This window comes from Anabrus simplex, chromosome 5 (genome assembly GCF_040414725.1).
Source record: "Anabrus simplex isolate iqAnaSimp1 chromosome 5, ASM4041472v1, whole genome shotgun sequence".
Lineage (NCBI taxonomy): Eukaryota > Metazoa > Arthropoda > Insecta > Orthoptera > Tettigoniidae > Anabrus > Anabrus simplex.
The window spans coordinates 399,633,477-399,660,879 of NC_090269.1; the positions used below are offsets into that span (position 1 = coordinate 399,633,477).

Here is a 27,403-nt window from a genome sequence, read left to right on the forward strand (position 1 = left end):
GGTGGGGTCATGTGAGGCGAATGGAGGAGGATAGGTTACCTAGGAGAATAATGGTCTCTGCTATGGAGGGTAAGAGAAGTAGAGGTAGACCAAGACGACGATGGTTAGACTCGGTTTCTAACGATTTAAAGATAAGAGGTATAGCACTAAATGAGGCCACAACACTAGTTGCAAATCGAGGATTGTGGCGACGTTTAGTAAATTCACAGAGGCTTGCAGACTGAACGCTGAAAGGCATAACAGTCTATAATGATAATGTATGTATGTATGTATGTATTATTATTATTATTATCATCATCATATATTTTCTCACAATTCACGAGCCTAATCATTCTCTTGTGGTTACAGACTTTTTGTTTAAATTTATTTGAACTCTCTGTCTTCCCTGTGGGTGGAGTGAAAGGATGCATTATTTGTAAGAGGCTGCTAATAGGAGAACAACCAAAGAATCAGTACTCTCTCCTTCGTCTTATAAGCCCTAAGCTTTTCCGTGTAAAGGAGAAAATAAATTTCGAAGTGTTTTATTTCTTTATTTTCATTCTTTCTTGATTCTTTCTTTCCTTCATTATTTATTTATTTATAGACGTACAGTTATTTCGGACGATGGTATTCCTTGCTTCTTGTAGTTGTAAATAAAATTTCTATTAAACAGAAAGGCGTTCGTTTTTAATGTTTCATGTTTTTTGTAGTGCTGACTGGTGTAGGAGCGATTCCAAACTTAGTAATATCCTACGACAAAACTGACTGTTCTGCGATAAAGTAGGAAATATTGAAGTAAAAGGTGCTATGAGCAAAAATCTTATGTAGCGACCTTTACATAAACATAGATATGTGAGGGTAATGATATAATAGTCGCTTCAGAAGAATCAGTTCTTTAAACATCGTCTGACTCTCCCGGCTCTAAATCAATATCATTTGGAATAAGTTGAGAAACTTAACCATTCTGCCTGGTGTAATTCTCGTCTGAAGTGTGGGACGCAGGCACTCTCTGGAGATCCTAATAACTCCGGCAATTACTGGACACCATTTGGTGCGGCTATGGTCTGTAGCACGTGTGCCAAAACTAGGAGAACTCAGGTAGAATGCGTTAGTATCATTGTGTTTACTGTAATGTCGGCGTCATTACCTCCCTGACATCGGAGAGCGCCCTTCTTCATTCCGGACACGTTCGCTGTCCAGCGTGACGCCTCCAAGCTGTCGACGCGATGCTCTTTCCGCGGTCAACTCGAGCACGGTGATACATGAGAGGCTCAATTTACGTGAGGGTTTTACGGCCTTTGTCTGAGATGGAAGCTTCGATCTCACACGAGCTTGTCCTGGAGCTTGCTAGACACTTTGTTGACGTGGAATGATGACTGCCAGTTGAGGAGAAGTTAAATATCATCTTCCATAATATTCCCGCTTTCTAGGACTCAAACCATGAAGAGATTATCTTCGTCTTGTTCTCCTGTATAAATTTAATGTTTCTTTAACTTATTATCTTCCATAATGGTCGTACTTTTTAAGACTCAAATGATGAAGATATTTTCTTCTCATTTCCTTCTTCTTCTTGTTGTTAAATTCCATCTTTCATTGATATATTATCTTTGTAAGGTTCAAATTATGAAGACATTACAACAAATTTATTTTATTTTAAATTCTTCCTGCAGTATCTGAAGGCTGTCAAAGGGACAAAGAGTAGGCTCTACGGCACGAGTTTTGGTTAGTTATTCTTTATAGAAATTATATAATCAAAGAAAAAATGCACTATAGCTCTTCAGGCAAGCAACTCAGTGTTGAAAATATCCTAGAGAAATGACCTACCAATTTTAGCTAAATAAAATATAATAATGTATGCCAATAATTATTATATTATTTATTCCTAAACATTATAATCCGTTCCTTAATCGTTATCCGATCGATTACATTAGCAGTTTGCCTTTTTCTACCACTACGAGCGCTAATGCGAGTCAATGCAGAGTTTCACTTTAGCCCTTATAACTACATTCGGTGTGCACTTTTTCAAAAAATAAATAACCGCCTGAGGGTATTGAACCAAGGAACACATTACAGCAAGAGTTACGTAGGCTAAATAAGGTAATTTGTCTAGGATTTGAATCAAAAAGGAAATGAGTAAGGAAACAAGTGACTTTTGGCTAGTTGCTTTACGTCGCACCGACACAGATGGCAACGATGGAATAGGAAAGGTCTAGGAGTGGGAACGAAGCGGCCGTGGCCTCAATCAGGGTACAGCCCCAGCATTTGCCTGGTGTGAAAATGGGAAACCACGGATAACCATCTTCAAGGCTGCTGACAGTGGGGTTCGAACTCACTATCTCCCGGATGCAAGCTCACAGCTGCACGCCCCTAACCGCACGGCCAACTCGCGCGGTACAAGTGATTTTAGGCTGTTTTTCCGGAACTGCTTTTAGATCTGAAGTGATTTTCGAAATTTGGTTTAGTTTGATAGAACTCTCCAAGACTCACAATTTAAAACACTCCAGGGCCCTTTAGCCCTTCAACTTTCGTCACAATTGAGGAAATCGCTTAATTTCACGTTTTTCGTAGTATGCGGTGCCCCATACTTCGTCTGCTAAGAAATGCTTTCAACATTAATAACCAAGAAGGAAAGGAAGAAAGAAAGAAAGAAAGAAAGAAAGAAAGAAAGAAAGAAAGAAAGAAAGAAAGAAGAGAGAACTTTTAAGCTCCATATGCGAAGTTCCAAAAACTGGATACAGAATCTTTCAAAAGAAAACTGCATTCTATATATATTCTTGAATATAAATGTCGTCTTTCTTTATCTTACCAACTTCCACAAATATCTTACCTTTTATGAATTAGATCATGCGATTTTCTTCTTCTTCTTCTTCTTCTTCTTCTTCTTCTTCTTCTTCTTCTTCTTCTTCTTCTTCTTCTTCTTCTTCTTCTATCTGAGTCTGACATTACCTTCACTTATACCTGCTTTCTTTACTTCATCGTTGCTATCCAACCTTCCTTGGTCAACACTTATTTTCTTCCGATGCCTTCGGTCGATACGGAGGCCATTTGTGACCCATTATTTTCCAATGCCGTTATCTCCACTCCTCGCAACGTCAATCAGAGCAAGAAAACAATCAAATAACCAATGGTTATGTGTGTATGTTTGTAAATAATCCGGTTATAACAGTTTTTCATTTGGTTCAGTGGAATTTCGTCACAAATTTTTCGTCCGTTACAACTGGTCACATGGAATTTGTAACAGAATCTATTTCGCCGCAGGTGATTTAAATTTGAATCGGTAGCACTGAATTCCAAATGGAGTTAATTAACCATAATGTAGTTAATTATTTAGTCAATTACTGTTATTTCCTGCAATATTATGTCTCAATGCCCAGAGATAGTTCAGAATGTTTCCTCCATCCTTGTATTGATCCTAATTGTCGATGATGCGAGGAATGCGTCGATCAATCAGATATACTGTCCTCTTTCTAACTAGGAGCAGTGGCGTGCACTGAACCCCACGTACCCGGGCGCAGCTGGGGCAAAACATTTTGTATTTTAATTTTTTGTTATTCCTTAGAACGTTTCTTTATCGAGTTAAAAAAGCTGCAAACAGCTAAGTCAAAGCAAGTACACCTGTCTCGATAAAAAAGGTTCGCTCTACCGCCTGTACAATGGAAATGATGATTATTCGTTAAATACCTCTGGCTATTTTGTGGAGGATCTTTCCTTAATGATACTGAAAATATATGAGCTCCTTAAAGATTCGCTGATTGCATTTCAGTTACTAAACCAGATGATGAACAATAAGGTGACAGTGTTTTGAAGATTGAATGTTATTGAGAGTGACCGCAAAGCGCACATTTGTTGATATAGGTATCAACCAATTACACCCCAGAGTCTTACTCTGAAGACAGCATCTTAATCCTATTTTAGAAATAATATCAAGGTCTCTATTGCAATTATTGCTACATGTGTAAGTCTAGAAGTAAAATTTATTTCTTAATCCCTTTACCCTCCAAGGTTTGTTTTACCCTCTGACTCAGCGAGGGATCCCACCACTACCGCCTCAAGGGGAGTGTCCTGGAGCGTGAGACTTTGGATGGGAGATACAACTGGGAAGGAGGACAGTACCTCGCCCAGGTGGCCTCATCTGCTATACTGAGCAGGGGCTTTGTGAGGGGATGCAATGATCGATAGGGATAGACAACGAAGAGGGAAGGAACGGGCCATGGCTTTAAGTTCGGTACCATCCCGGCATTCGCCTGGAGGAGAAGTGGGAAACCACGAGAAACCACTTCGAAGATGGCTGAGATGGGAATCGAAACCCCTCTACTTGGTTGACATCCCGAGATTGCGTGGACCACGTTCCAGCCCTCTTACCACTTTTCAAATTTCGTGGCAGAACCGGGAATCGACCCCGGGCCTCCGGGGGTGACAGCTAATCACACTAACCATTACACCACAGAGGCCGAAAGGGACCCTCCGTGGCTCAGGTGGCAGCGCGCCAACCTCTCACTGCTGGATTCATGGTTCAAATGCTGGCCACTCCATCTTCGAAATGGTTTCTCGTGGTTTCCCACTTCTCCTCCAGGCAAATGCCGGGATGGTACCGAACTTAAAGCCACGGCCCGTTCCTTCCCTCTTCGTTGTCTATCCCTTTCGATCATTCCATCCCCTCACTGAAGATAAAGTTGGAATTCAAGAGGACAAACTGGGGCAAATATTCATTTATAGGAAGGGGAGTTAGGGATTGGAATAACTTACCAAGGGAGATGTTCAATAAATTTCCAATTTCTTTGAAATCATTTAAGAAAAGGCTAGGAAAGCAACAGATAGGGAATCTGCCACCTGGGCGACTGCCCTAAATGCAGATCAGAATTGATTGATTGATTGATTGATTGATTGATTGATTGATTGATTGATTGATTGATTGATTGATTGATTGATTGATTGATTGATTGATTGATTGATTGATTGATTGATTGATTGATTGATTGATTGATTGATTGATTGATTGATTGATTGATTGATTGATTGATTGATTGATTGATTGATTGATTGATTGATTGATTGATTGATTGATTGATTGATTGATTGATTGATTGATTGAAGTGAGACAAAGCGGAGGCTGGGCAGACTTTTCTCCAGGTTCTCCGTTCTTCCCTGTCATCTTTCATTCCGGCAACATTCTCAAGTATGATTGCATTTCATCTGTTAGTCATTAATCATTAACCCGGTCAAATGACTGGAAATAGGCTGATTAATTTTAATTTTGTAAGCGGAAGAAAGCACCTTACTTCGACATCACTGCTGTATTTTCCAACATTATCACCTAAGTCGGAACTATTCATGAAAAATTTCATAAATTTCTACCCCGTAATTCAGACAATATGTCGTTTCAGAAGGCAGGCTAACCGACATCATTTTATATTTGCAATTAAATTGGTTTAGATAGATCCAGTCTGCTGTCATTTAAGTTTCATAGAACACTTAGCATATTTAAGACAGTAACTTTGGTTATCTCTGTTATGAGTCCATGCACAGGCACAGGACGAAGTGCTCTGAACAGTTGCACTAATATAACAGCCATTATCAGATTACAGCCCCTTAGGTATTGCGAAACCAGGAAGCACGTCTCCAGTATCTGCCCGTGGTTGTGTTTTATTGGCTTTTGCATGCAGCCGGCTTATGTTTACTGCTGCTGGAGCAGCGCCTGCATGCAAAGCACCTGACTCCTTACTCCGCCGCTATATGATTTTGGCTTTGCAAGAATAATTCAGTCAAGAAACCGCGCCCATATTCCCTGCCACAACCGTGTTCGTAAAACACGTTGCGAAACAGATCACTGTGCAACTATGTATTGGCTAAGATAAGAAGGGTTAACGAACCTAATAATAATAATAATAATAATAATAATAATAATAATAATAATAATACGAATTATGAGCTGTATACTGTGCCAGTTCGCTGTCGTAAATTGACAGTTGGAACTAAAATGGACGCAGTTGCCACGAGAATAGATACGGCACATAATTCAGTCATCGATATCGAGAAAGTAATTCATATAGCGTAACCGAGGCGAGAAATATCAAGGCGGCGGTGAGAAAATTAAGAAAAGCCTAAGATTGTTCAACGGTATTATTACTACTTTGCAAAAATACTGCAAGCTACTAGAAGGAACGTCCTGATCGTGAGAATAATACATATTTATTATGAGCAGCTAACCGAAATCTGAAAGGATTTATCATAACCTTCGGAAGAAAAAGGTCGATATTACGGAGTATTGCATTGAAAAGCATAAATAAACGCCAAGAAATTAAAGTGGCACATTGAGAAAAATATTACGTAAAGGACTACGTCACGCATTCCGAACAGCAGCAGCAGATAACATTTAAAGCTCGCCAGCAAGAAATATTAAATTCACGGCAATTAGTATCAACATATAAAATAGCAATCAAAATATGTAACTGAATTTTAGGCAGACATATTGATAATCTAGTAGAGAAAAACGGAATTGAAACTTAGAAAAACGCTTTATTTAACACCTCTATTGATGTTAGAAGGCACTGGAGATCCTAAGATGACACTGACTATGTCTCTACGCATTTTTGTTGCATTCGCGCAACAGATGCGCGTCAACATGAACTAAGAGGACCATGGCCGATGTCCGGGGAAGGCTTACCTGATATGACGGAGAAGGAAGCGTGACCTGTCCCACAGCATCCCAGAGACCAGGAGGATGTAACAGCCAGACCTAAATAGCAGATGTCCCAGTACATTTAATACCAACGTCATTGGAGCAGAGGGAAAAAGATAAGTCATATACGTCTGTGCAGTAAGTAAAGTATTGAAAAAATCCTTTGAAATGAAATGTTATTTCCTTGTGTAATAAAGCGATAGTGAAGCAATGAAATCTTCAAATTAGCTCATAAATAGTGGACTTTTGTGTCATATCATATACATTTGACAGTGTAAAGGGATAATAGGTAGTCATCTAAACGAAATAGCAATTCTTTGGCTAGGTTGTGAATGTGATATATGTAACCTGTCAATGCTTTCGTAATGATGTCTAACATAAAGAGTAGGTTAGCATATGTGAATTATAAGAGTTATATCGACATTGTGGTTAATGTAAGGAATAAATTATGATTGGTATATTATAAAATGGATATGATACGGTGCCATATGTAGGTTAAAGTTGGATTATGTGAAGACATATGAGTAATACGAAATGAAACAGATGTGGATTAAGAAGAAATGGAATATTCAAGTAAATAGATTATAATTATGGTATAATCTGCGTCAAGTCAACGTGTACGTGAGGGTTGTTGAGATGAAAGAAGAAATATAATGAGGAGATATGAAACAGATGAGATATATGAAGAATTAGTGAATAAGAAGAAGAATGATGATGATAGTTACTATTTCGTCGATAAAGAAGATAATGATTTGTTGCAATGGTTTTATTGAGAGGATTGGCGCAATTTGAGGTTAATAATATATATTCAACTCCATGATGAGTAATAATTCTTATGTATTCCATATCCGAAATTGAATATGATTTATATAGCTCACATGTAGGAGGAAGGCACTTATAAGACATCGAGATAAATCCATATAAGGAAAGTTGAGTAGAATATAAACCAACATTAACCCAGATTACAACCACAGTCATGTTCGCTGGATAAATAGAAATATATCATACTTTATCATCACAGGTATGCTATTGGTGAGGTTACTGACACATAATTGCTAAAGATGTTGGTTGTTACAGTCCTCTTAAATGATATACGATACTTATTTTCATAAATAGAGATGAATGAGGTGTTCTAAGTTAGTAATGACATGTTGATATGTTGTATGTGATACATTTATGCAGTTAACTTAATTCATAGAATTTATGAGACGGATGATATCCACATGAGCTATTGGTAATGACGATAGATGATAATTTTGAGGAGTGTATATGTAGTAAGTGACTTATCGCTTATCTTTTTCCTGACGTATGCACATAAAAGGCAACTGATGTGACTGATATCCTCAATATTATTAACTATGGAAATGTGAAGACATGAATACATAAAATTAGGATATTTAAGTCAAGGCAACGGATGATTCTCAATGATTTTCCAGATAGATCTGCGAATTTTATAACATTAACGAATGTAAGGATTATAATCTCATTCAGTCACTAAAGAATTGAACAAGATATGTGATTTTAATTTACAGGCAGAGAATTCGAAGAATTATTTCAAAATTATTTTCTACTTTTCGATATATAATTGTATTTTTTTTATTTTAATCAAAGATCTTTGATGAGTTACTTCAATGATTAACGAATTTCAAATGAAGAGATACTTATTTCCGATGGTATTTTTTTCTTCTTTTATTTTCGAGATTTCCAAGTATTATAAATGATAATAGTCAAGCTTATTGGCATTTTTATGTTATATTAGGATATGTAGATAGTTATAGTCAACTTTAGGTTAAAGATTACGAATTTTACTATGCAGAAATAATTGATCGGCGAGATGGAGACGTCCATTGACTTAGTTGAAGGGAATTCATCCTGCCACCACAGCTATCTGATTATGTCTCCGGACCCACAACCTTAAGAAGCAATGAAAATAGAAATTTAATCGGAAATAAGCTAGTCTGGATTTCTTCGCGGCCTGACCTGACTTACGTCCAGAAGATCTCTGATGTCATACGGAGAAGGAGAATTGCATTTTATGACCACTTGCTAAGAATGAAATCCATACGATTATTGAAAAAGATCTTTAGTTATTTTAAAGGCAAGAAGACCCAGCCAACTTGGTTCACGGAGGTATAAAGGGACTTACAGGAGATCGGGATCACTTATGAAGATATACAAGAACGCAACTCACTCAGAAGGAAAATAAATAACCACCAGGGTTTTTAAGAAAGGCCAAAGTTGAAGACAGGAAAGACATGGACGGAGAAAAGAGCAACACCGGCAACGAATGAAGGAACCAAACCCCATGACACTACAGCCCTTGAAGGGCCTTGGCCTACCAAGCGACCGCTGCTCAGCCCGGAGGCCTGCAGATTACGAGGTGTCCTGTGGTCAACATGACGAATCCTCTCGGCCGTTATTCTTGGCTTTCTACACCGGGGCCGCTATCTCACCGTCAGATAGCTCCTCAATTCTAATCACGCAGGCTGAGTGGACCTCGAACCAGCCCTCAGGTCCAGGTAAAAATCCTTGACCTGGCCGGGAATCGAACCCGGGGCCTCCGGGTAAGAGGCAGGCACGCTACCCCTACACCACGGGGGCCGGCTGAATGAACGAACACCGGGCAGAGATCAAAGCCCAGAGAAGACAGCCGAAATAACGTGGTCCTTAGTTGACCGATACGAACAAAGGAAATAATAATAATAATAATAATAATAATAATAATAATAATAATAATAATAATAATAATAATAATAATAATCCTGAGGAAGTGTTTTGCCCAGTATGCATAGTAGGGCCAATGGTCATACCATGTTGAATACACCGGTTCTCGTCCGATCACCGCAGTTAAGCAACATTGGGCGTAGTCAGTACTTGGATGGATGACCGCTTGGGAATACCACGTGCCGTTGGCTCAGTTCCTTTGTCCCGCCCCGCGGTGTAGGGGGCAACGCGTCTGTCTGTCACCTGGCGGTCCCGGATTCGATTCCCTTCTGGGTCAGAGGTTTTTAAGTGTAAATGATTAAAACCCCTGGTCTGGGGACTGGATGTTTGTGTCGTCCTTAACGTTCCTTTCCTCACATTCAACACTCTACACTTACACGCAGGTTCATATCATATGGTGCAAGTAGGGACAATAGATCTCTATAGTTCGACGCTCCGAACAAATAGCATTTTAAAAAATACTTAGAACGAGTGTGAATGAAAAGGGGGTTTCCTAATTTGTACGAGCATTCTGAGAAAATATCAAATACTATTAGGAAAAAAAAGACAGTGAATGACGTACTAAAAATCATGCCTCCTCACTAAAAGTCAAGAATAATTGGATAATAGAAATTGAAAAAGACCTTTAAGAAATCGGCATAACAGATGAAATGATATGAGACAGGCCTAGGTCTCTAACGTAGCTGAACAAACATCATTTTGATGAAAACCCGAAGACTAGTACCACCACTGCATGGACAGAAGAACGGAAGAAAACACACAGCGAGTGGATGAAGAGATTCTAGAAAGAGATAAAAGCTAATTCGTCTGCTAAATAAGTTCATTCGCGCTTCTTAGTTGGGCACAATGATGTGAGAAAGTAGTAATAATAACAACAACAACAATAATAATCATAATAATAATAATAATAATAATATATTAATAATGGCTAAGGTAAATCCGGGACAGATGCCGCTCCGGTAGAGATGCCGCATACACTGTAGCTAAAGGTTCCCATCGTTACAGCTAGATGGCAATATGTGTGGTTTTTCAGTTTCTAAGGAAGAACTACTGTCTGCGAGTGTGACGAAATTTGTTCGTATATTACGCCAATTATAGTCGATATCTTGAGGCGAGTACATGTTTCCTCCTGACAAAGTTTTTCCGTGTGTTAATTTATTGTATATTAAGTTGGCTTCAAATGCTTAAATCAGACGTTTTTAGTACAGTAGACGTCAGAAGCATAACTGTAGTTGAGAGTAAGCTAATTTTGACAACAGGAGGGTGCGGCGTCTCTCCCTGATAGTTGGGAGAGTTGCCGCACAACAATCCGGCTGAGATGCCTCATTGCTATCAGATGCTACAAGCGATCTGGAAACATTCAATACTACTCAGAGTGTACCGGTATTTTATTCGAATATTTTATCGTCTCACGATTCTTAATATACATAATCTCTTTTTACTGATTTCATTGGTAACATTATTTCATTATATAAAATTATATTATTTTTCAGAAATAAAAATTTGCTACATGCCTGCTCAGTATAAAAGTAAGGGCACTGTTAAAATACCTCAATGGATAGAGGAAAATTTAAGAGAGGCTGTTAAAAGACTGAAAGCCAAGGAAATACTGATCAGGGAGGCAGAATCATACTACAGAAATTTGAAAGGAACACTGAAACTTAGAATGCAGTCAGGAAATCTGGAAAAAGGCTCTCTGGGTCCAGCAGGTATAGCTACTTCAATAATCACCGAAGTCAAAATGATATTCAAAAAAGGATGACTGTATCTAGTGTTTGAGTTACAAACAGTGGCTGCATGAATCTTTCTCCACATATAACGACTGTTGCAGCAAGATTGCTAGAGAACAAAGTTTTAAGAAACAATCTGTAAACACTTGTAAGAGGATAAACATCAGTTTTTGATTCAAGAATCCTGCCTCAGACACGTTTTCAAATTACTGTGTCAGGACAGAATTATATTCATTATGATTTTGATGTTTCCTTTATATAAAACGACGGCCCCGTGGTCTAGGGATAGACTGCCTGCCTCTCGCCCGGAGGACCCGGGTTCGATTTCCGGCCAGGTCAGGGATTTTTCTCTCTACCTGAGGGCTGGTTCGAGGTCCACTCAGCCTACGTGATTATAATTGAGGAGCTATCTGACGGTGAGATGACGGCCCCGGTCTCGGAAGCCCAGAATAACGGCCGAGAGGATGCGTCGTGCTGACCACACGACCCCTCGTAATCTGCAGGCCTTCGGGCTGAGCAGTGGTCGCGGAGCAGTCCAGAGCCCTTTCAAGGGCGTTAAGTGCCGTGGGGTTTATATAACACAGTGAAGAATCCATTGCACACGCACATTCATAGTAAATCGAAATTAAATTATGATTAATTTAAAGTTGTAAATTATCAGATAGATTCTTTTACCATTGAATGATTATATGGATATAATTGTCTTGTAGTACATTCTAGTTTTCGGTTATATTAAAGTTGAAGAAATTGGCTTAAATTTGATTTTGTCATTATTTTACTTGCGGCATCTCTCCCGAGCAAAGTCGGCATCTATACCGGGATCCAGGGAGAGACGCCGCTGATGCAACAATATCTTTGTTCCCTCATTTTTCCCATTTACTTTCAATTACCAATATTTTGTTCATCCCTGATCAAATGTACATGTTTTCAAATTATGCTCGATGAATTTGCAACAATATTTAAAGTAAATATACCGAGATATAACAAAATACATAAAAAGTGCGGCAACTCTACCGGAATTACCTTATACAGTCCATGAAGTCACTCGTAGAAGTGAAAGGTAATGGTTTCCATTATCCGTAACCTCAACACTAAGTGAGATATATTGATACGCCCAACGCCCGACCTCTTTGCCCAACAAATATCCGGGAACACATTTCTGGTGTTGGCTGAGTGAACCTAAGTTTCATATTACGTACCCTCCGGAAGTGAAAATCTCTTTCCTTACACGTTTCGACTTCCTGACGGGGAATAGAACCCACTTCCTTCCGGGTGAACCGAGCATGCCTTTACCGCCTTGGCCAGCAAGCCTGTGATAATATGTATTTGTCAAGTTTTAAGTCCTATTGGTTACTTGCGTCCATGACGCGGTTGGTCAGTCGCTGTAAATCTTCCAGACATTCCTTCAACAGCAATGTGTCATCTGCAAATATAAAGGTGTTGATTGTTTTACTCTTAATTCCTGCTGTTTCTTCTGGTATTGTTTCCTCTGAGAATAACTTAAACAACAGTGCGTCGTATTACAATTAAATAGTTAATGGAAATACTTTAAGCACAGTAATAACTCGTTAACGCGCTCTTGCTTTCAATGCATCCTCTTCATTACACTCCATTTATACGGTCCTTGGACGTTTCATTTATAATATAACCCTCTTATAACGGTTACAAATCCGGATTATAGCGCACTTTTAAGATTAGAAATAATTAAAAATTCTGTATAAAGTTATGAAACATGTAATGTTTAAGAGCATGCTGAACAAGTAATTGATGTGTCTGTATTTGCAGTCATTGTGTCTAGACTGAATAAAGTACATTTCAATTCCTACCCCCAAGAAATCATCTGGCCATTATAGTTCGAGAGGGGCTTTACTTGATGCCTAATTGGTACATTCCTTTCAATGAGTGCAATTTAATACTCAAAAGAATAGATGTCAATAAAGAAGTTGGAAGGTATTAACGTAGGGGGCTTAGTGTCAGTTTACAATGATCCAGTGACGTCAGATACCCGGATGATGTTGAAATGATTGCGGATCATGCTGATACTTACATCCAGTATGAAGACGACAAGGGAACTGAATATAGAGAGCAAACTACTCTCACATGAAACGAAGCCGTCAGAGCAGTAAATCTTCATCAAGAATACATTAAATTTGATCTTACGAGGGAACACATACATATGTTACATTCGGATTCGGTTGAAATTTGGTGGGAATATTCGTGGGAGGCAGTAGAATGCTAAGGTGAAAACCGCATGTGCTCAGCGCAAGTTTAAAATTCACGCCCGAGTTCTTGTTACGCGTTGTAATTTTTCAAACCTTATTGGCATCGTCGTGTAAACATCGTCCTTTGTGCACTTGTTTCATGTGCTGTTTTCATATTTACGTTTTGCACATCTGATCGGGAAGTTAAGGGGAACGCGCTAACTATACGCTGCCTGGCTGCTGGCGCAGCTCGACGCAGCCCGGTTGGTTCACGTCCGCTGCATCGCTCCTCCCTACCTCTCCGCCACACCCCGATACTCCCGCGGTACTTCTAATTTTACGACTATTTATTTGTTAATATGATGTTGCTTCATTCTAAATTTGGTTATTCAGTGTAGCAGTGTGTAAATATCTCATTATATTTGTTTAGTCTTTAACCAAGCGAATGTGTTGTAATCGGGGGTGACATGAGTTGTATATCTCAGTGAAAAGATGAAATGGGGGCAAGGTATTCATGGCATTTCTGAAGAGAGGTAGGAACTCTTCTTCATGTTATGGTATCATGCACTCATGGAGAGATACTGAGAAATGCCACGCATTAAAAAAATCGGTCCTTGATAACAAATTTCTTCATAAAAAGCATTCATTGTGTCGCCGAAGAGGTATCCGGACTTGCCGGTAACGGTAGCATCAGGAGAGTTGATATCATTACCTACAAGGAATCAGAGGGCGTGGGATATCGGTAATAGACCCCCAGTTCGTTTCGGAATCTTCACAGATCAGCCAGAAGACTTTGATAGGGAAAGAAGCTGATCTATGAACCGACTATATCTTATTACAAAAAAATAAGCTTGGATTGAAGGTTATTAAAATTATAGGGTTAATGGTAGGAGCTCGAGGGACTATTACTCGATTCATTGTGAATTTTTGGAAGGAATTTAATCTAGGCCCACCTCTGTGGTATAGTGGTTAATGTGATTAGCAGCCACATCCGGAGGCCCGGGTTCAATTCCCGCCTGTGCCACGAAATCTGAAACGTGGTGCGAGGAGTGGAGCGGTGTACACTCAGCCTCTCGAGGTAAACTGAGTACAGGTGGCTCGATTCCTACCTCAGCCAACCTGTAAGTGGTATTCCATGTTCTCTCACTTCTCCTCCAAGCAAATGCCGGGATGGTACCTAACTTAAGGTCACGGCTGCTTCCTTCCCTCTTCCTTGCCCATTCCTTCCATTTTCCTATTTCCCGTACATGCCTCCTGTTCAGCATAGCCGGTGAGACCACCTGAGTGAGGTACTGATCCTCCTCCCCAGTTTTATCCCCCACCTCAAACTCCCAGGCTGAAGGACACTGCCCATGAGGAGGTAGGGAGGTGGGATCTCCCACTGAGTCCGAGAGAGAAACCAACCTTGGACGGTGGACGGAAAGCGGATTAACAAAGAAAGAAAGAAAGAAAGGAAGGAAAAAAGTTTAATTTAGACGTACCAGAACTGCAAACTATTTATTTATTAGCTTTACGCGGTTCTACTTCATTGCACATAAATCATTGCTACATGCTATGACTCTTGTATTAAGGACATAATAAGAATAATGTAATCAACAAAACTTATAATTGTAAGAAGAAATTATACATTTCATTGTTTCGTTATGTTTTGTCCATTGTGGCTACCTTCAACTGAGGGAAGTTTTTAAATGGTGTTGTCCGTTGTGGTACCTGATCGAATTTTGAGCAGGAGCGTAGTCTTTGAAAAGAATAACCTCTTTACCCTTATGAGGTAGTTTACACCACGCTTAATATTCCACGTCATGGAGCTCAGTCCTTACTTTACAAGCATCTGTACAGTTATCCCTGTGATTATCTAAATCATCTCAGTTCTATATTTCGTGGAAGAAGCTACTGGTAACTGCTGGGAGGGTACAGCAAAGCACATACTTTCTTGGTAGGAAATAAAGTTACAGATCTCTTCTTATGTTCCTTAGGGTATTTAGGGGTTGTAAAAGTGATATAGAGTAGAGGGCGTGTGAGTTACAGGTAAGACCATCTATTAACATATGGTTCCAGTGTAAGTGACCCTATCCAGGATTACTTGATTAGAGATCTGGAAAAGATCCAAAGGAAGCAGCTCGTGTTTTACGACAAATGGATAGTGTTGGGAAAATGCTGCAAACTGGGCTGGGAAGGTTTAGAATTAAGGAGACGACTTGCTTGACAAAGCGGTATGTTCTGAGCTGTCAGTGAAGAGATCGCGGGGAATGACACTAGTAGACGAATGATCTGTTTTTAAAAGTAAGAACGCTCTTACTTTATGAAGACAAAGTTGGAATTCAACAGGAAAATTCGGTACACATTTTCGATTACAGCAAGAGGAATTAAGGACTTGAATAATTTACTGCGGAGTGTTCAATATATTTTCTAGTTCTTTGAAATCATTTAACCCTAGTAGTGCCAAACGTCGTGGTTGCGACACAATATAAGCGTACTATCACTAGAATGTCAGAATACATGCATTCACTTCATCAGCTATAACATAATTCGTCTTTATGTTATCCATTATAACAAGTACGACATAGAAGACAAAGCTTCAAGTACCGAGCTCGATAGCTGCAGTCGCTTAAGTGTGGCCAGTATCCTGTATTCGGGAGATAGTTGGATAGTCGGCAGCCCTGAAAATAGTTTTCCGTGGTTTCCCATTTTCACACCAGGCAAATGGGGGCTGTACCTTAATTAAGGCCACGGCCGCTTTCTTCCCACTCCTAGCCCTTTCCTGTTCCATCGTCGCCGTAAGACCTATCTGTGTCGGTGCGACGTAAAACAACTAGAAAAAAAAAAGCTTCAATTCTTTCATCACAAATTCCTCACTAGCCGCAAATGACTCAATCAAGGCCAATATAGGTATAAAGTCAGCTGCCCATTTCTCATCTCCTTGTGGTCTCAGTTGCTATCCAACTTCGCAGTCGCTCGATGTTACAGTTTCTCTGAATTCCTTTTGTTATCTTTCAATCGATTATTGTTTCTTTTGAATTATAATTGTGAGGTGCAGCACTTCTGAAGCCTGGCAGGAGAAGAAAACTCTCCGAGACTGACTCCGAGTGGTGCTCTGCGGTTGACGGAACTGTGTGCAGCTCGGAACTTTTGATTTTTTTGTATTTTTATAAATGAGTGTATTTTATCATTAATGGTGAACTTGAAAATATGGAAAACAAAAAGTTATTTAGTTTTTCAAAATTTTGATCATCTGATAAGTAAATTATTTAATACTTATAGGAGCATGTTAAATAAAGTTTTCCCAGTAATATGGTGTGCTCCATGTCTAAGTTTTCTCTAACCAAGCGTGTTTGTTTGTTTGTTTGTTTGTTTGTTTGTTTGTTTGTTCAACCCTTGTCCCGTTTCCCTACGGGGTCGGGTATGAGGTGAGATGAATCTGTCGTGACGGATTTTTATGACCGGATGCCCTCCCTGACGTCAACCTCATCAGAGGAGTTAATGAGACGAAATGAATGAAGTCATATATGGTACTACGAAGAGAGAGAGGGTGAAACCTGGTGCCGGCAAGTAGCCTACTCCTGTCGAATAGCACCAAGGGATCTGCTCAAGGCATAACGTCCCCATCCGACGGACGAATCACCATCAACAGCGTCATATGCCCTCACTCCATATGAGCACTGCGGAGAGGTTTGGAATTTAATCCAGGCTTTCGGCACGCAATCTAGTGATTAGCAATTGTATACCACCACCTCCCCTACCCTACCGGCCAACATTCTGAAGTGAAAACTTTTTCGACCAACGGGACTCGAACCGGCTAACCTCGGTGTCAGACCGTTTAGACTTCAACGCCTTAACGATCATGGCCACCAGGCGGACTTCTAACTAAGTGTGCTTAAATTTGTTTAAGGAATAAATGTGCAGTGCATATGTAAATGGCCTGGCATTTAGGGAAAAGCACTCGGCACTTGTAGGGTTAAGTAAAGGCTAAATAAACAAGTGATAGGAAATGTGTCACCTGAATGACAGCCCTAAATTCAGCACAGTGCTGAGTGATTGATTGTTTGAGTTGTCCCCGTTATTCACTGTGAATATTATTGGCAATGTAATGTAAAATTAATAAAATACTTCTGGAGCTCGCTGATTTTAATTACAGAATGTTGACATCTCTTGCTTTAGGAGACATTAGATTCACTTCTCATGGAATAGCTTGCCGTAACTTTTTTAATTATCTCAGCTGTAGAGGCTGCAAGAACTGCAACTGATGCGATTCCAATATCACCAAGTTCTCTAAGTTTCTGAAGGATGTTGCTTCACAAAGCTTTTCAAGTTAGAGGGATTTCTCTTCTTTCAAAATATATAGTACACAGAGTGGCTAACGTAAGTTTCAAGCTTTCTAACTGGGATCTTTTCAGCAGTACCACAATGTAAAACGTATAGAATTTTGAATCGTTGGTACCTCTCTCTCTCTCTGCATCGAATAGAGCGTAAAATGTGGCTAAAATCCAAATAATACAGGGAGCTCCAAGAAAAGCGTTCAAAATTGAACAGAAAAAGTTCTATTGAAAATTTTGAGAGAAGGAGCATTGAGTTTGAGAAGAAAATGTTAGGGTCGCGCAGCTATGAGCTTGCATTCGGGAGATAGCGGGTTCCAATCCCACCGTCGGCAGCCCTGAAGATGTTTCTCCGCAGTTTCCAATTTTCACACCATGCAAATGCTCCGGCTGTACCTTAATTAAGGCCATGGCCATTTCCTTCCCAATCCTAGCCCATTCCCCTCCCTCTGTCGCCGAATACCTTCGATGTGTCAGTGCGACTCTAAACAAGTAAAATAAGGAGAAAATTTAGAATTGACCTTAGACAGATTATTATTATTATTATTATTATTATTATTATTATTATTATTATTATTATTACTATTATTATTATTATTATTATTATTATTATTATTATTATTATTATTATTATTATTATTATTATTATACTGCTATCTGTTTTACATCGCAGTGACACAGAGAAGATTTTGCATGGAGACATTGGGGTATGACATGGCTAGGAACGGGAAGAAAGCGTCCGTGGCCTTTATTAAGAGACAGTGGTGGTGGTGACAACTGTTCAAAGATGATGTAGAACTGGGCAAGCATCCTCTGTTAACACTTATCGGAAGGAAAAATGGAAGACGTCTGACACGTCAAAAATATGAAGACATCGAAGAAAGAAACTGGAGGGCCAGGAAGGGCGTGAAAATGAATGCTTCCCTTGAGTGTTGGTGTCGGAATACAACAAGAGTTGACAAACTAAGTGGAACCAACTCTAGACTCAGCTAGGAGAACCGTGGTTGTCCCTGATTCCCCTTTGAGTAACCCCTTGCAATAGGCAGGGGGTATCAGAGATGTTATTCTGCGGCCCCAACCCACGTCGGTGAAATTAAGGTACAGCCCCGCATTTGCCCGACTAAAAATTGGAAACCACGGAACATAACCTTCTGGGCGATGAAATTATAATTATTTGTTAATTATTAACAAATACATCGCCAATTGCGAAATATCCCGGTGGCAATTATCACTTACAATACTGTAATAATGAAGTAAATTTAAAACGTAATTACCAAGCAACAACAACAAATACTACTACTAGATAGATAGATAGATAGATAGATAGATAGATAAAGCCTTTATTTTCTGTAGCGAAGTTAGGGCTCTTGGCCCTTTCTTACACTTAACCACCGGGCGAGTTGGCCGTGCGCGTAGAGGCGCGCGGCTGTGAGCTTGCATCCGGGAGATAGTAGGTTCGAATCCCACTATCGGCAGCCCTGAAAATGGTTTTCCGTGGTTTCCTATTTTCACACCAGGCAAATGCTGGGGCTGTACCTTAATTAAGGCCACGGCCGCTTCCTTCCAACTCCTAAGCCTTTCCTATCCCATCGTCGCCATAAGACCTATCTGTGTCGGTGTGACGTAAAGCCCGTAGCAAAAAAAACACTTAACCACACACATATTGTTATTATTCCATACAATGACATTGATTAACTTAAAATACCAAGAACTACAAATAACACTCATTTTTAAGACAAAAATAGTAATATATACATGCAAAGAAGAATGAAAGAAAAAGTAACTGCCTACATAATACAGGTTTGAGGTAAAAAAATCAATACACAACGAAAGAAATACGATTGTAAAAATATTAGTAAGCTTAATAAAAATACTAAATGAAATTTAACTAATTGTATCCTTGCAAGACTAGGTCTAAGTTAAATACTGTACTTACTACTAGCTATTTTTAGACTACTTCTACTTCGTAAATACAATATGGATGTTTTTAATTTAATTTAAATTATCGTATTAAACCAATATTTAATTTATTGTGCAATAATCTCTTGTAATATTACTACTACAGGAGTACACAAGCAATTCAATTGAAATAAAAAATACAAGAAATACTACTAGTTTAACATTCTAACAAAACAAACAAACCCCATGGAACTACAGCCCGTGAAGGGCCTTGGCCTACCAAGCGACCGCTGCTCAGCCCGAACGGCTGCAGACTACGAGGTGTCGTCTAGTCAGCACGACGAATCCTCTCGGCCGTTATTCTTGGCTTTCGAGACCGGGGCAGCCATCTCACCGTCAGATAGCTCCTCAATTCTAATCACATAGGCTGAGTGGACCTCGAAACAGCCCTCAGGTCCAGGTAAAAATCCCTGACCTGGCCGGGAATCGAACCCGGGGCCTCCGGGTAAGAGGCAGGCACGCTACCTCTACACCATGGGGCCGGCTTCAACCTTGTAAGTCCAGCAGAAAATATTACAAGAAATGCTCCTAGTATAACATTCTACATCCAGTACGGAGGCAGGAAACTCCATGGTCACACAATTACAATATTATATAATGTCATTTTATATCACGTCCTTTGAACTGTATAACAGGAACAGATGGAAAACAAATCAGGCATTTTAAAATGTGTAGGTAATCACAAATTCAATGTCCGTCATTTACAACTTTTACTTTTCACATTACACCAACACTGATGATCTTCTTAACCATTTTGATATCGGAAGGGAATCTACCAAAGTCTGTTGCAGGTAATTTATTTCAATCGCTTATGGTCCTGTTGACGAAGGAAAACTTTTCCACATCCGAATGCTGATTTCTAGCCCTAATTTTATGCTTAGAATCATTTCTAGATAAGTACGAGGGAGGTTCCAACCTATTCCTAATACTACTCCAGGCACCCCTTCCCATATAGCTCATATAAGGACTACAGAGGCTCGCTCTATTTCTTCTAGTTTCAAGAATTTCCCAATTAATATTATTACTCCTATTCCCATTTACGAAACTCACCGCTCTTCTTTGAACTTTTTCTAGGGAATTTATTAAACCTACCCAGCACGCAGATCCATAATCCAGAATTGGTCTTACCAAATATTTTTAAGCTTTACTTTTGCCACCAGAATTAGCTTTCTTGATATTCCGGAGAATAAAATGAAATTAACTCCAGGATTTCTTTACTACATGCCTCTTGGTCTGACCAGTTTAAGGCGTTTCTAATACTAACGCCTAAGTACTTACAACTGTCAAATTCAACAACTCCCCCTCCCCCCCCCCCCCGCCATGCTCGTAAGTATTTAAATCCTTTCTCTCCCGAATGCAACCTCACAGGTACGTGACCCAAAACATGTTGTCAACCCATTCGGGAGTATTAATTATATATTTTTTTTTTGCTATGGGCTTTACGTCGCACCGACACAGATAGGTCTTATGGCGACGATGGGATAGGAAAGGCCTAGGAGTGGGAAGGAAGCGGCCGTGGCCTTAATTAAGGTACAGCCCCAGCATTTGCCTGGTGTGAAAATGGGAAACCACGGAAAACCATTTTCAGGGCTGCAGATAGTGGGATTCGAACCTACTATCTCCCGGATGCAAGCTCACAGCCGCGCGCCTCTACGCGCACGGCCAACTCGCCCGGCAATTATATTATTAACACTACTTTAATTCCATAAGAAGGATGTTTTAATTTATATCTAGTGAAGTGGAACATAATAAACAGACTCTCAGGTACCGATCTACGAGTTAATCTTGTATTCCTGGTTTGCCGGACACACCCAATTACTCATCAATTGATCTCTATTAGAGGCATTAGATCACCCGCTCTCCGAATTCCCCACCGTTATTCATGAAGCTCCGGTAAGGCATTCAATATTGCTCACTAATCCTTGATTGGTAATCAAAGCATTTCCTCCTGCTGTAGCGGAGAGCTGGGTATATCAAATATTCAAACACAATGAGATCAGAAATTCAGGTTGTGCAGGAGCTGATTCTGAACAGCAAGTTACGAAATGCTAGTGGTTTAAATATTCTGAGAAGAACATAAAATTCCACGACAAAACAAGGGTATTGAAAACGAAATGCCCATTCATCACTGAAGCTGAAATACCGCTGTGAAAATTCCCAACGCAGTAAGACTAATAACGAAAATATATAGGACAGTCAGATGAAAACGTTTGCCTACCAAAAGTGTAGTAGAACATTCGTACCTCAGGAGTAATCACCAGAACTCTTAAGACATTCATGTGGGTAATGAGACGGTCAATCCCTTCTTGAAAATGTTGGCTGGCTGGGACTGTGCTTCGGCCGCTTCCTTCCCATTCTTATACCCGTAATATTGAAAGAAGTATTTTGACAGATAGGGCTGGAGGGAGGAGCAGTGCGCGCGCCATTGCACAGTGTTGACACATTCCTGCATTTCCTTCCCCCTCCCTTCATTTCTGTCTCACTTGCTCGTTTGTTCAGACCGCTGTGTTCTGTTGTACATAACTCAGAAGTGAAAGGTTTGGCAACTCCACTTAACACGTGCCAACCAGCAGGCTTATCTCCATGGCAATCGCAGTGGCCCTACCCTTGTTTCCATGGCAACCATATCCCCTACTCCTTTCTCGCCACATAGCCAGGCAGTAAACGGATCTCCCTCTAAAACTGTCAGAACGCATCTTTTAATATTACGATTATAGCCATTTCCTATCCCGTCGTCACCATAAAACTTATCTGTCTCGGTTCGAATAAAGAAAATTGTAAAATTTATTTTCACAACAGGCACGGAAAGTGATATTTCACGTCACGAGTGAGATGTTTACGTCCGGAATTCCGAAACGAGTCACTTAAGCGACTGTTCCGTACAATATTGTATTCCATACTGTGATGAATTTAATAATAAATAATTTTGATTCGTCGAGAAGCAAAACATTCATGTTTGATACGAGCCTTGACGTTTTCTTGTTTTGTTGCGTGTGTGTGTCTACGAATAATATAAGAGGTGAGCACATGTGGTTATGTTGTAATATAATATTATTTGAAGTAGCGAAGAGCCCACTAAGCTACCAGAGTCGTAAATATGGTCCACTGGTCCTGAATTAAAGAATGTCATACGGACTTTGATATATTGGCATATATGCGATAATTATCTTTTGGAAATGCATTAACCTATCCATTTGTCAGTGTTGTGACCGTGGCGGATTATTTGAGCTAATGCAGAGACGCCATTTTTTGTGTCGATAAGTACGGAACTACGGTGCAGCAAAATATTTCAACAAGATTAAGTTTGGTGTTCCTTGATTCATGACCTCTCTGACTATCAGTGATTACGTCACTGTAAAGCGTAGTACAAGCAATCAGAGAGACGATTTGTAATAAAGTAATTAAGGTACGGTAGAGTCGATATTCCATACTTTTCTGGGTGCGGGAAGAAGGTAATTACGTCATGGTATGGAATTTCAAGAAAGCCGGCGGACTGTCGACGGAAGAACATCTGAACCCAGTTACACTTATCATCGTCCGATGGAAACAGATGTCCACGAATGTCACAATCAATGCATAGCACTTTGAAGGCACGTTGCAGTAAATGAGACGTGTCATAAAGTCAAAACTCCTGGACATGCATAGAAAATTATTATTATTTTTCATGACATTGCCCGCCCCCACAGTGAGAAATACGCTTCAGAGATTGTGGCCGGATACTCTTAGCAACCTCCCAACAGTCTAGATCAGTACCATTTGAAGTGTGGTGCGCATACCAATAAAGGTACGCTGGGTTGTCTTAAGGGGTTCGTAAATGTATATTAAGTTCTGTTCTCGGTGAGTAGTTCAGAAAATAATTGAGCCTGCTCTTTTAAAATAAAAAGTCAGTTTGTACCTCCCTTTGACTAGGTATGTGAAAATGCTTCATTACTGTATGTTTCGTTGTTCTTTTTTTAAATTTTGTTTCGAAATCTACTCATTCACTTCAATTCTTTTCGCTAGCTGTGTAGGGCCTATATAGCACAATAGTAATTGTTGTATCGTTGCTAGGCAATGCAAACCTGGTAGTTCCACTCAAGAGAACATCACGTTTCTCCATCTGTCCTGTGAAGACTTACCGCGTTGCCTGAAAAGGGAACAGAACACTCCAAAGGTCGAATAATAATTCGGATATCTCTAAGTAATTAAAATGCCAGGAACAGTTTTTCGGCCATTCCTGACCGCTCAGTTTTGGAGTTTTTCTGTAAACTTTACTCCGAAGCAGTTTCGAGGTTTCCGTTGCCCAGTGACGATGCCGTATATACAATACATTGGGGAAGAGGATGGTGTAGCGGCTTAGCTGCTTGCCTGGCATACTGCCGGCCGTGGTTTGATTCCTGGAGGAGAATTTTCTGCTGAAAATCCCCAGGTGTCAGGAAGAACATGCGACCATGAATGCCCGGCCACTACTTTTTCATGCTTCAGTGCGTGCAGGGATCCGGAGCAAGCGGGATAACCTATGGAAGAAGCAGAAACAGCAGAAGGAGAAGAAGAAGAAATGATGATGATGATGATGATGATGATGATGATGATGATGATTACTATTATAGTTTATATTGTGTGACATCCAACAAAAATAATTTGTTATTTCTGGTATAATCCCAATATACTCGTACTTCGGAGGCTACAAAGGTAAAACAACTGGATTTGGGGGGTACGCTTACCAAAACGTTTAAATACCACTGGCCTAAATCTATCCCCAGGCAACTTTTTCATCTTGGGGGAGGTAAAGTCCTGGTGATTACTTCTAAGTCACGGAATGATCTGCTCCATTTTTGGCACGTAATCCGTGTTCACTTCACTGTCCAGTATACTTACTTTCAGGTAATTTTACGATTGTTCTTAATTCCTCAAAAATTTCTCCTACTCATTGCTCGAAAGATTTTTTTAAACTTTGCTTTACGTCGCGCCGACACAGAGAGGTCTTATGGCGACGATGGGTCAGGGAAGGGCTAGCAGTGGGAAGGAAGCAGCCGTGGCCTTAATTAAGGTACAGTCCCAGCATTTGCCTTATGTGAAAATGGGAAACCACGGAAAACCAAAATGGGAAACTACGGGAAAACTCTTCCTGTGGGTGAGGGGCGGTAGAATAACACCCACGGTATCCCCTGCCTGTCGTGAGAGGCGACTAAAAGTAGCCCCATGGGCTCTCAACTTAGGAGCATGGGTTCCCGATCACGGGGCCATGAGCTGAGTCCTGGCATTGCTTACAATTACTTGGGCTAGGCTCCTCTCTTTCAACTATCCTATCCGACCTCCTTCGGACAACGCTTGTTCTTTTCCGACCCGGACGGTATTAGGTTTCTGAGGCCTAGGGAGTCATTCATTGCATACCCTTCGCGGCCCTTGTCTTCCTTTGACCGATACTTTCATTTTTCGAAGTGTCGGATCCCTCCCATTTTTCCCTCTGATTAGTGTTACATAGAGGATATTTGTCTAGTTTTACTCCCTCTTAAACAATAATCACCACCCCTACCACCACGCAAAACCCTCTTCAGGGTTGCCGACAGTGGGGTTCGAACCCACTGTCTCCCGGATGCAAGCTCACAGGTAGGCTCCCCTACCGCACGGCCAATTCGCCCGGTAAGACGAATCTTAAAAATACATTTTCATCTATCCCATCCGACCTCACTTGGTTAAATCTTGTTCCTTTCTGACCCGACCGTATTTCCTATAGTGGCCTAGGGAGTCTTTCACTCCCTTCGTGGCTCTTCTGTTTCTTTGGTCGATACCTTCATTTTTCGAAGTGCCTTCCATTTTCGTATAACTAGTTTTACTTCCTCTTAAAACAATAATTACTACCACCACCACCACCACTAATAATACATTTGAGATCCTAAACCATAGTAAAACAGATCCTATATTTAGGCTTTTTTTTTTTTTGCTATTTGCTTTATTTCGCACCGACACAGATATTCTTATGGCGACGATGGGATAGGAAAGGCCTAGGAAGGGGAAGGAATCGGCCGCGGCCTTATTAAGGCACAGTCCCATCATTTGCCTGGTGTGAAAATGAAAAACGACAGAAAACCATCTTCAGTGCTGTCGACAGTGGGGGTTCGAACCCACTATCTCCCGATTACTGGATACTGGCCGCACTTAAGCGACTGCAGCTATCGATCTCGGTTTTAGGCTTTTTAAACAGGGAGTATGATAAGTTCGGTTGGTAAATACGAGGTGATATTTATGGGCTGAGAGTGTTCGGCCTCGTGGCTAGATAAGAAGAATGAGTTTAGTTGAAAGGCTGGTTGAATAAATGTATAAATATTACTCATTATTATGAAGCATAAGGTAGAGTGTGGTGTTTGTGAGTAATAAAATTATGGATGGGCTATGAACGAGTTGATAATGAATTATTGATATATGATAGGTTGTAGTGACATGCGAGTGGACGAATTGGTGTAGGGATGATAGGATGGATGGGATTTTTCCACCCACCGATCTATAAACCCCATTAGTTGAAATGAATTCTTCCCCTTACGCGTCCTTCCACACACACCGGGGTTTCCTCTGGAGTAGTTATATCAGGCGTTGATGATTATGACGATGATGGGGACAATTTTAATGGATGATGGATAATCGTGAACGAATGAATTATCAGTAGGGAAATGATAATGAATGAATGGATGTAGGGATGCCTGGTTGAGTGGGTAAAAAGATTTATGAGAGATTGAGTGGATGAGTCAGGAGGTTCGCATGGATGAACAGATTATTGTAAATGGGAAAGAAGAAGGAAATAGGTGAAACTTAAAAGTCACAGCCTGTTTCCAGTCATTGGACCGGATCAGGAATGGAACCCCCATCTAATGGCGAGGATAGGAATTGTGCCGGCTGCCGAAGCCTGTCGCACTCCTCTGGGGCAATCATTAATGACTGACAGGTGAAATGAAATGATATTGAAGAGTTTTTCTGGAATAAAATATGGCAGAGAAAACCGAAGTACCCGGAGAAAAACCTATCCCTCCTCCGCTTTGTCCAGCACAAATCTCACATGGAGTGACTGGGTTTTGAACCACGGAACCCAGTGGTGAGAGGCCGGCGAACTGCCGCCTGAGTCACGGAGGCTAAAAGAAGTATGAGTATATAAATGTCTATGAATGAGAAAGGGATGTAGTGATGGCTGGATGATTGAGTGAATAGTTTCAATGGAGACTGAGTGAATGAGGAAGGAGATTCGTATGGATGGTCGGATGAACAAATGATGGAAAGGGGAAAATAGGAAGTAGATAAACACTTTTTACCTTGGGAAGAAGATGGAAAATTAATGGGTGAATAATAGGCCGCGTGAATGATAGAATGGGTGATGGAAGTTCTGAATAGGTGAGTACTGTAAGTGATTAGACGAGTTCATTTTCTATATGGTTTTTTGAACTTTCTTTCGCTAATCTATACTTGAGGTGGCAGTTTTAGACGAACCATCATGTATATTAACTTTAATAGGTTCAGGTCGCGTTTTAGAACAGAGAGGCGAGTGTCATTTCCATATAATGTATGGTAAGATGGTAGTTCCCATTACTAAGGATTACGTAGCAACTGTGGCGCTCGGGACATTGTATCAGATCATAAACTAGTGTAGAATATCAATATCGAGAACCGGATACGAGTACGCGCAGGTGTTCAGTTTGCAGGAGGGATTATATATAGTGATGGTATCACTCATACAGTAGTGTCATTAGTTGTAGTGATGGTACTATTAGTGATTGGCGGAGTGGAGATGAACCCTGGCCCAGGACTGACATGGGACGATATCGAGAAGATTAAAGAGATCATGCAAGAATG

At 40.3% G+C, this 27,403-nt stretch overlaps 1 protein-coding gene and 1 non-coding gene across 2 annotated transcripts in view; both read left to right on the top strand.

Annotated features, from left to right (window-relative positions):
* LOC136875003 (suppressor of lurcher protein 1) overlaps window positions 1-27,403 on the top strand; it is a 1,553,195-nt gene that overhangs the window by 919,887 nt on the left and 605,905 nt on the right. The gene's annotated exons all lie outside the window — the stretch shown is intronic.
* On the top strand, window positions 9,455-9,573 carry LOC136875204 (5S ribosomal RNA). The gene has a single exon (XR_010860417.1). It is a non-coding gene; the product is annotated as a 5S ribosomal RNA (ribosomal RNA).